The 11,049-nt window shown below is 43.4% G+C and overlaps 1 pseudogene across 1 annotated transcript; it reads right to left on the bottom strand.

Annotated features, from left to right (window-relative positions):
- Positions 1-7,908: 7,908 nt before the first annotated feature.
- On the bottom strand, positions 7,909-9,526 carry LOC309667359 (N-alpha-acetyltransferase 40 pseudogene; annotated as a pseudogene). The gene has a single exon. The product of its transcript is annotated as an N-alpha-acetyltransferase 40 pseudogene (transcript).
- Positions 9,527-11,049: the final 1,523 nt, after the last annotated feature.

An 11,049-nucleotide genomic window follows, 5' to 3' on the forward strand; every position in this document is an offset into this window, starting at 1 on the left:
AGATGTTGACTACACTTATGGTGATCATTTCGAAATATATACAGATATTATATCATTGTGTTGTACACCTGAAATTAATATAATGTTTTATGTCAATTATACCTCGATAAATTTTTTAAGATAATAACTTAAAAAAAATAAAAATATATATCCCATTATATGTGAGAACTAATAAATGCAAAACTGGCAGATACCTCAATTCAGTGAGAAAGGATGAATTATTTAATAAATGTTGCTGGCACAACTGTCTATTAACATAAAAAATAAGCTTGTGGGACTTCCCTCGTGGTCCAGTGGTTAAGACTCTGTGCTCCTGATGCAGGGGACCAGGGTTCGATCCCTGGTTAGGGAACTAGATCCCGCATGACACAGCTAAGAGCCCACATGCCACAACTAAAAGAGCTCGCATGATGCAACTAAAGATCCCGCGTGACACAACTAAGACTCAGGGCAGCCAAATAAAGAAATACTAAAAATAAACTTGTACTCCTACCTTTATCTGCATCTTAAATCAAAAGAAAAAAATTTCAAATGGGTTAAAATTTTAATGTAAAAATATTAATATATTATAACAAAATCTAGGTGTCTATATGGAATATCTAGGGGCTGGAGACACCTTACCCATGACTGCAAATCTAGAAACTGTTAAAGAAAAGTTTGATTATGTACATATGGCAGAAGATATTATAAACTAAGTCAAAATGCAAATGAAAGCCATGGGAAAATATATGCAATACAGAGAACAGACAAATGTTTAATATTTATAATATTCAAAGACCTCTTGCAAATTGAGACAAGTTGCCAAAAGACTCCAGTAGAGATATAATCAAAAAGCATGAACAAACAATTCACAGAAGAGAAAATTCAGATAGGTAGCAAACATATGAATATTCTCAAACTCACTAGTGATCTGGAGATGCAAATTTAAGTAACCCCAAGATGTCATTTTATAACTCTCAGACAGATGGAAATTGAAAAGCCCAACAATACCAATTGCTGGTGGGAATGCAGGGCAAAGGGTTCCCTCATTTACTGCAGGTGAAAATATGCGTTGTTATAGCCTTTTGGTAATATAACATCTGGCAACAATATTAAAATTATAAATACAAATACACTCTGACCCAGAAATTTCACTCCCAGGAATCTATCCTGTATAAATAAGATGGGGGAATTTTATGCAGCCAGTACAAAGAATCTACCTACTAGGACCTACCTATTCCAGTTGATTTGGAGGGATTATCAAGAGGTAACATGATTGAGCAAAGAGTGCAGAAAATAATCCAGTTTTTATAAAACAAACAATTACAAACTCCTACATGTGTATATGATTAATAGATTTCTCATATGCTTGTGTGAGAAGGAAGAAAATTATGGTAGACTGTTGTTAACATGGGCTAAGGCGAAAAAGGGGGAAGGTGAGGGAGGGGGAGCTAGCAAAGAAGAAAAACATGAATATACAATAAAAGTATGTTGATACAGTCACATTTGTGCATTTAAGCACATTTCTATATATTTATTTTTAAATGTGAAATAAAATGAAATCAAATATGATGAATAAAATAAGATGAAATGTATGGAATTATCCCTCTCACACCCTTCCCCCTTCTCCCACCAATTATCTTCATTTTGATTTGCTTATGTAAGTAATGATTCTATTTCATAGCTTGGTAGTTGCCCAGCCCGGAAATGGGAGTGGTAGTTGTGATGCTGGGCGTGGGGCTGGGGGAATTCATCTGTCACATATGATTGAGACCAGCGTTATGAATAAAGCATAGTCTGTGCTGGTTTAGACTAGGGCCATGTGGTAGGTTTTCCTCAGTGGTCCTATAATCTGGTCTGAATAATGAGTAAAAATTAGCCTAAATCGTGCCCTTATTAAACAGGTGCCTTTTTTTCTGAATCCTATTAGAGAATTTCTATCCCATCACACTACATGGAACTTTCAGTATGTACTCACATTTCACTCAGCAAGTTGATACACATTTCCTTAGCCCCTACTCCATCAAACACTGGGCTAGGCACTATGATTTGTATAAAGATAAATGATGCCTGCTGGCAGTTCTCAAAGCGATTGTGGTTTGTGGTGAGAGACGAACATTTAACATTTAAGATTAAATGGGTAAGTGCTAAAACAGAGGCATCAACAAAGTGGTGGGAAGTGGAGGAGAGAGAGAGATCAGGGAACACTTTCAGAACGAGGGCAGCTGAGGGAACAACACGGGCAAGGCTTGGAGACATCACAGTACCTCATGGCTTTGGGATACTAGAAGCTGTCTAATGTGTCTGGGTACAGAGCATGTGGACAGGTGAGGATTGCAGAATGGTTTGAGATCAGGTCATGGACAGTCTTCAATTCCATGCTAAGGATTTAGAACAGGGCATGATATGACCTGACATGGCATTTTAGGAAGAATAGAGGCTGGAGGCAAGTGAGGCTTGAACTTACGCAGCAGTCTCTGTGAAGGGCAGGAGAGGTGATGAGACCCTGGACCAGGGCTGGGGAAATAGAAATGGAATAGGTAGTAAGAGGTGGGTAAGTGGGATTTCAAGATGACTTAAAATAATTTGACATGTTACTGAACAAAGGGATAAAGAGAGGTATTGTTGAAAGTGATTGAGATTTTTGGTCTGAGTGAGTGGAAGGAGGCTGATGTTACTATTTATGGGAAGGAAGAGGAGCAGATTTACAAAAAAGAAGTTTTATGTGAGGTGCCAGTGGGGTAATCATTCATTCATTCTTTCATTCATTCCATTCAACAGGTAATATTGGGTGCCTACTTTGCATCACTGTTGTAAGCACCAGGGATGTAGAATTGAACACATTAGACAAAAAAATTCCTGCCCTCGGAAGCTAGCATGGAGAGATAGACAATAGACAAATAAGCAACACATAAATTTTAGAAGTGCTAATTGCTATGGAGAAGAGTAAGGCAGGGAGAGGGAACAGGGAATACAGGGGTCCAGCGTAGTTTGTGTTGCAGTTTTAAAGAGGGTGGTCAGGAAGCTCTCATTGACACTAGATAAAGACATGAAGGAAGTAAGGGAGCAAGCCATGCCTATGCAGGGGAACAGTGTTCCAGCCAGAGGAAACGGCGGATGCAAAGGCCTGCAGGTGGGAATGTGCCTGGCATACTCAAAGGGCAACGACGAGACTAGTCTAGGCCATTCTAATGACTTTGAAAAGAAACTAGTAAACACATTGATAAATGAAGATGTCAGACACAGTGATGGAAAAAACTGCCTAGAATTCGAGCGAAATGTGAGCTGGTAATACAGATGAGGGATCAAATCCATAGACATGATGGCTGAAGCCAAGAGAATAGGGAGAGAGAAAAAGAAAGGTGAGTGAAGGACAAATACTTCAGAGGTCCCAATTGTAAGATGTGAGCAGAGGCAGAGGAACCAGTGAAGAATGCTGAGAAGGAGTAGAGATATTGGGATATTGCCATGAAGACTTTGTATGAAATTCTATGAGCAGAACACACATAAATTTCTTTACTTAATGAATTCATAAGCAATGATTATTAACAATAATAGTGTATTCAAAATTATCCTGGAAAATATCCTATCCTATAGATTAAAATATCCTATCCTATCCTAATTAGAGAAAGCTTTGCCAGAATACTAAGTCCAGCCTTGGCAAAGATTCCATCTCCCTGTAATTTCTTTAGATTCCCTATGTTTTCCTTTTGTGTCTCATATTACTAGCTTTGAAAACAGGAGAATTAAGTTATTCTGCTTACCAGGTAAGCGTTACTAGGTTTTGTGTGGTTGCTGGGTGGCAAGCTCTGTGGCACAGATTTCTACTCATAAACTAAGTTTGTCAAAAGCATGGAGAATATCCACCTCTTTATATGAGCTCTATTTCACCAACCTGTTCTTCTTTTCTCTTGCTCACTCAACTACGTCAAAGCACCCGAGTGAACTCTCATGTATCATGATCAATAATCTCTTACTTGCTCCTGGGAACAACATATTATTTTTTGTTTGTTCCTGGGCATTTTTCATATGCAATAAACCCAGCTGACATACGTATCCATTGATTAAGAGTGTTGAAGCTTAATGACTGAAGGCAGGTAAAGAAAATATTGCTAGGGGTCAGGTCTAATATATTGCATGGGTTTATTTGTAGTGCCAATCAACCGTTTTTGGTCTCTCTTTATCGGCCAAGTGTGAATTACAGTGCTCACTTCTGTAGCACGTACACTAAAATTGAAACGATACAGAGAAGGTTAGCATGGCCCCTGACCATACACAATGCACTCCACGAATATGCAAATTTGTGAAGTGTTCCATATTTTTAAAAAAAGTGAGTTACAGCCACAAAACCTAGGATCTTCTAGTTTCCTCATTGCTACTTCTTTTGTTAAGAGGAAGGTACTGGCTAAAAATGAAGTCATTGGCAAAACCCTTCTTTGGTCCAAATCCTGTCTTCATTATTTATAAACTACACAATCACAGGCAAGTTATCTTTTCTCCTTAACTTCATTTTTTATTTTTATTTTTTTGGCTGCATCGGTTCTTCATTGTGGCATGCAGGATCTTTGTTGCGGCGTGCGGGCTCTTCGTTGCAGCGCGTGGGCTTCTCTCTAGTTGAGGCGTGTGGGATTTTTCTCTCTAGTTGTGGTGCGCAGGCTCCAGGGTGCATTGGCTCTGTAGTTTGCAGCACGTGGGCTCTCTAGTTGAGGCACGCGGGCTCAGTAGTTGTGGTGCGAGGTCTTAGTTGCCCTGTGGTATGTGGCATCTTAGTTCCCTGTCCTGGGATTGAACCTACGTCCCCTGCATTGGAAGGCTGATTGTTTACCACTGGACCACCGGGAAGTCCCTCCTTAACTTCAATTTTCTCATCTATCTTGCACAGTTGTTTGTGAAGATTAAGTTAGGTAAGGCATGTGGAATATATAATACAGGGTCAATAGCGATTCAAAGTTTGGAAAAGGTTATGCTTGCTGTCATAAACTCACACCCACCAAAAAGAAAGCCCCACAGAGCTGCTTTACTGTCAGCCTAGTTACTGGATTCTGAATAAAGGGGTTATAATTACTTATTACTTGTTAAGTGTCCTGAGGGATTGTGTTTGCATATGTACAATGTAAACCACAGAAACCCCAGGCTGCACAGACTAAGCCTTCTCTTTTTCCTCTAGCTCTGAAAGATTTTCTCTCAGGAAGGAGGTTCATTGGATTATTTATTTTTATCATGTGAACCCAAGCCTGTGATCATGTAAGGCCCAGTTCACTATCTAAATGACAGGAAGTTATAGTGTTTCAACCGTAGAAAAGCTAGAGCATAATTTTCAACAAACTTCCTCTTGCAAGTCTCGGTACTGGTTTCTTATAATCATGAAATTAATCTTAGTCTGTTCTCTCCCAGGATCTAATAAGCTATTAAATAATATCTAATCATTAGATGATGGGGTGAGCATTTTTATTAAGCACATGCCCTTCAATATTCCCTCTATTTTTTCCTCAATGACCTTTCATCATCCAGCACACAAGCAAGATAATTACTGTTTTAATATAAAGATTTGAGTCTGTTCAACTTGAGAATGTTAATTCTGTATTTACTCCACCAAGCTTCTAGTTTTCAAAAAAAACAAATGACTGGCTTGTAGTCAGAAACTTCTTATAGCTAAGTGACCTGCCTATCAGACACCTGCTTTTTAAAGGGAGTGTTTCTTACTTCAGTTCATTTTGGCATTACATGAACAGTTTCTGAAACCCTGGTGGAAATATATCCTTCAGAGGAGAGGTCCAGTACTTCACTCCAGATTCCACAGAGAATATTAAATTTTTTTTTTCAGCTGAACAAAGTATCTTTTATTTGTGACATACAAGTACAACCAATGAGGGAATTCCTGGCAATCCAGTGGTTAGGACTCCACGCTCTCACTGCTGAGAGCTCGGGTTCAATCCCTGGTCAGGGAACTAACTAAAATCCCACAAGCCACACGGCGCAGCCAAAACAAACAAACAAACAAAGAAAAAAAAAAAAAACCCAGGAAAACAAAAACGAAAACCCCCAAAAACCAAATACAGGACTTCCCTAGTGGCACAGTGGTTACGAATCCGCCTACCAATGCAGGGGACACGGGTTCAAGGCCTGGTCCGGGAAGATCCCACATGCCACGGAGCAACTAAGCCCGTGAGCCACAACTATTGAGCGTGCGCTCTAGAGCCCGTGCTCCGCAACAATAAAAGCCACCGCAATGAGAAGCCCGCGCACAGCATAGAAGAGTAGCCCCTGCTCACCGCAACTAGAGAAAGCCCGCGAGCAGCAACGAAGACCCAATGCAGCCAAAAATAAATAAATAAATAGATGAAAACAAACAAACAAACAAAAAACAAATATAACCAATGCAAAAAGAGGTCACTTTTCCCCTTTGCTTCCAGTGATAACAAGTTGCTAAAGAAAAAAATATATATATCAAGAAGGAGTTTATCTTCAAAGTTTCCTCTAAAAAAAACAAACCAGGAAGGGTTAAAAAAAAAACCATAAACATGTCATACACACATCTATCTGACATCAACGAAAATAACCTGAAATACGGTAGATACAACTAAAAAAAAACCTCAAAATTAATATTTTAACATCCCTCAAAGAAACAAACAAAAAAGCCTGGTACAAAAGGCCTGCTATGTTTCTCAAAACCAAGACATTGGGGAAATGGAGAAAGATTGATAGTTGAGAACTGAATGGGCTCAAAACCAACAACAGGGTGACCCGCAGGTCTCAGGCAGCCCCTCCCCCGACAGCAGCCCTTGGAGGCAGCTGGACCAGCAGGGCCCAGCACAAAGCGCCCATCTACCAGCGGGCTCGCTGCCAGGTATCCAGGGAGCAGAAAGAGAGAACGTACACTGAACTCACCTTATGTGGGATTTACGCTGGGGTCCCTTTCGGACACCTTTAGTGGGAGGCATCAGAAATCCATGATCTCTAAAAAAAAAAAGTTTACTTTAATAAACTTGTTTTGGTTTTTAAAGGAAAATAAAAAAAAGAAATCCATGATCTAATACAGTAAATATTTATCATCCTGTGTCCTTTGAGACACAGCAGGGATCAGAGGAAAATCTTTTCCTAAATATGCTTCTGTCATTCTTGGAATGAGCCCTCCAATCCCCTCCCAGCCATTAAAACTCTCCCCCTTGGGTAAAATCCCCTGGGAGCCAGCAGGGTAGGGGCAAAGGTGGGCTTATTCCTGTGTAAAGCTGCAAGGCCACGTCCACTGCTGGCTAGTCAAGAGCAACGCACAGCGCAGGGCTGGGCCGGGGGAAGGAGGCCGTGTATACAGGCCCCCCTGCACAGGCGGGAACGGGGGTGGGTGTGGAGGAGGCGAGGCGGGGGGGAGAAGCAGGAACAGCTCCCGAGAGATCTGCCAGCACGGGCGGCCCGAGTCAGGGCAGAGGGTGGGACGTGAGCAGACAGCGGTCAGAAGGACGGACAGGCCTCCTCGCGAGCAACCTCACGAAGGCAGAACCTTTGGGACACTCCCTAAAGCAGAGCTCAAGGTTGTCCAAGGGAAAGCGTTAGGTGCTTCTTCCTGGATAAGGATTTGGTCATTTTCTTCCCTGGAAGGGGAACAAGGGAAGAGATCGCCCTAGAGATCAGGGTGAGTTTGAACTCTCTCTATCCCACGAGAGGAGAGGAAGACCTTCTCCTGGCTGCCACCTGCTGCCACAGGTGATACTGGAGAGAAAAGCAGCTGTTTGGCCACTGAGAGGCGTTCCCGCTGCACCCTGCGCTGCCGGCCAGGGCAGTGGCACTGGTGGCTCTGTGTGGCAGCGAGGGGCCAGGCTGGGGAGTGCAGGCAGAGGGGCCCGCTGCTGACTGGGGGCTCTCTAAGCAGGCGGGGGGATGGGCAGGGCAGTGGGGAGGGATACCCACCTTCAGAGAGCTATCAGCGCCAAGATAGGAGAGGAAACAGCACTAAATATGCCAGGAAAGAGGGGCCATTTTGGGGGAAGACGAGGGGCTCCCTGATGTTATTCTCCCCTTGAGAGTAAGAACTTGGGTATCTGGGGTGGCGTGAGAGGCAGGAGCAGAAACAGTGGTGAGAGGTGACGGAGAAGAGCAGGCAGAGCCTCCGGCTTTTTTCTATGAAAGAAAAACTCGAGTCTCTGCCATGAGATCAAGAGATTAAGGTCAGGATGTAGCCAAGTCCAAAAGCCCGGAGAAGCCAGAGTCCTCGTGGTAGGCCCCATTCACACCTGTTCCTGGTCCTCTCAGCCCCTCACTGGCAGCAATGGAGTGAGGGAGATAGCCTTCCTCCCAGAGTCGTCTGGTCCCCTGCCACAGCTCTGCTCTAACTGTGGATCCATAAAAGCACAGCCATAAGGAGCTCCCTCGCTTCTTTGTGTCGCGGCACCAAAGACCTTCCCAAGGTCTCCATCCGAGCATCCCATCCACGAAACGGGAGGCTTTCCGAAGCCTCTCTCCACGCCCAAACGCCCAAATCTACACCGAGTCCATTTCTCTTTGGGAAGCAGCCAGACCCTGACCCAGGGCTCCAGAACTTTCAGAAAGGTGGGTATAAACACTCCATTGTCCAACTGTGAGCGTGTGGTGGTGATAGTGGTGCCGGTGAGCGCCTCTGGCATTCCGCTGGAGGAAAGTCAAGGAACGCTACGCGGAAGGGTTCTCACTCTCGCGAGAGCCGAGAGCCGAATGAGCGGGCGGCAACTATGAGAGCATGCGCCCTGTGCCCAGACATCCGCCAGGGCTTCCCACAGCATCTTATTCCCGTTGTTCCGTCCTGGCCTCCTGCTCTTCTAGGAGAGAGCGGGAGGGGCAGCGTGGCCCTCTCCTTCCCAAGGTTCTGTGCTCTCAGGGTGCAGCCTGGCACGGGGAGGGCTGAGGAGGCCACAGCTCTGAGGGCACCTGGTAAGCGGCGTGAGACCAGGGAGAGGACAGGCCTGAGAGAAGTGTTCTGGCTTGGGAGTGCAGGGACAGCAGCCACCAGAGTGACCGCCCGCGTGGGAGTGCTGGCTGTCCCCACACTTCGTCCTCCGGCTCAGGACCCCATTGGAGCAGCACCCGGACACGCTTGGGGGAGAGTCGTCGATTTCACATTGCAGCGCTTCTCTGAAGAACCTGTAGGCGCCACGATTGTGCTTACATACAGCTAACATAACTCTCTTCCTCTGTGTGCTGCTGGCCGTGATCTGCTGGATTGTATGAGGAGCTTGCCCAGGCTTTTCCGCCGCACCTTGCTCTCCATCTGGACTTCGTAGTGGTACAGGACTTCGTCCCTGCACACCACGTCAAACCGGAAGAGAGGAAAGGCGACATGGACTGAGCTGTTGTTCCTCAGCGATGAGAGGTAATCCATCATTTCCTCGTGTTTCTCTCGGTCCTTGCAGCCCCAGTCGCGTCGCTCATACATGGTTTACGTGTTGGTCAGGTCGAACCAAACAGTGACTGGCTCCAGGCCAGACACTCGCTTACATTCAATGAAGACATTTAACCCATTCCCATCATATTTCTCGAACACTGGGAAAGCCTCTAAAGGGTCTCCAAGCCTAGTCTCTTAAAGCTCTTTTGTCTTTTAATTGCCCCAAATGCAACAAGCATAAAAACGGCAGGAAAGAAAACTTAGAAATAACACCATCTGAAGATTTCACTCTGAAAATGTTAAAAGGATTCCTCCCCCAGCCTGTTTGTTTGCAATGAGTCTCCACTTTAGTTGTCAGTGTTTTTAACATCCAAGAATCTTATTGTTTGTTTTTTTTTTAATTTTAACCGGTTTTTTTTGGTTTTAACCATTTTTTAAATTGAAGTATAATTGATCAGTTGTCAGTTTTTGCCTCCTCACTGATTGATGAGAAAAATAATTCAGTACGAGTTTTGGTATGAAGGTGGATTTCAGTCTGGAAATTTATGGGGAAGCCTATCCAAATGTCCTAAAGTTAAGCAAGAATAGTCATTAAATATGCAAAAATAAAAATATCATATGATAGGAATCAGAAAAAAATAGATGCCATAATAATTGTAGCTATAATAGCATTAAAACAATGATTTTTATCAGTGACATAAACCAACGGTTTATTTTGGATGGGCTACAACTTAGTTTTATGGTTCTCCCTTGTTCAATTTTGGAATCTCTAGTACAAAAACTACAGATATCTGGGGGCTTTGATCCATGATGAAGCCAAATAACTGTCCAATTTCTGTTGAGATGGATTGAAATTTGAATACCGGTTTTGTGGCTATAGTATGCCACTTGCTTGGTGTATTAAAAAAAAAAAGAGAAAAACTGTTGTTCTGCTTGAAAGCTTTCATTGTTTCACTACATTTCAAGTAACTTTGTGAGTAAAAGATGCTGGACTTTGGTGCTTGTATTTCAGCCATCAGTGTATTTCAGCCATTTGGAATACATTTCAGAGATAGGACAGCTGAATATTAGTAAAACCCAGCTGGTGAAAATTATTGCACTCCCATTCTCCCATTTATGAGACAATCTCTTAAATCTCTGAATTGGTTTCCAGACTGCAATCCCATAATCCCATTGTGTTTAGGAAAAAATGAAAGATCTAGCAATGGCCAATTTAAAAAAGGGATCATTGGAGTTGAAGGCAAGGGGTGAGGAAAATGGTAGGCTATTATTTGAAATCTCATGGTGTGTCAGTTAGCTCTTACTGAATAACAAATCACCCCAAAACTTAGTGGTTTAAGACAACAGCCATTTAATTGATTCTTGTTTCTTTGCATCGGGAGTTGGAATGCACAGGGTGATTCTTCTGGTTTAGGCTGGCTCTCATTTACCAGCAGATAAAAGACTGCAGTTAGCTGTTGGTCAGCTCTGTTTCTGGGGGTGGGGGTAGCTCTTGGCTTGGGTGGCAAGGCTGACTGGACCACATGCCTTTCATCATCAATAGGCTCGTTTGGGCTTCTTCATATGGTGGTGGTGGTGGTGGTGGTGGTGGTGGTCTGAGGGGAAGCCCCAAAGCACAAGTGTTTTTCAGTCCTTGCATCATGTTTGCTAGCATCCCATTGGTTAAACATGTCCCATGGCCAAGTTCAGAGTCAAGTTTGAGGGCGCTCAAACCTCCA

The sequence above is a fragment of the Balaenoptera physalus genome, assembly GCF_965194825.1.
Source record: "Balaenoptera physalus genome assembly, chromosome: 9".
NCBI lineage: Eukaryota > Metazoa > Chordata > Mammalia > Artiodactyla > Balaenopteridae > Balaenoptera > Balaenoptera physalus.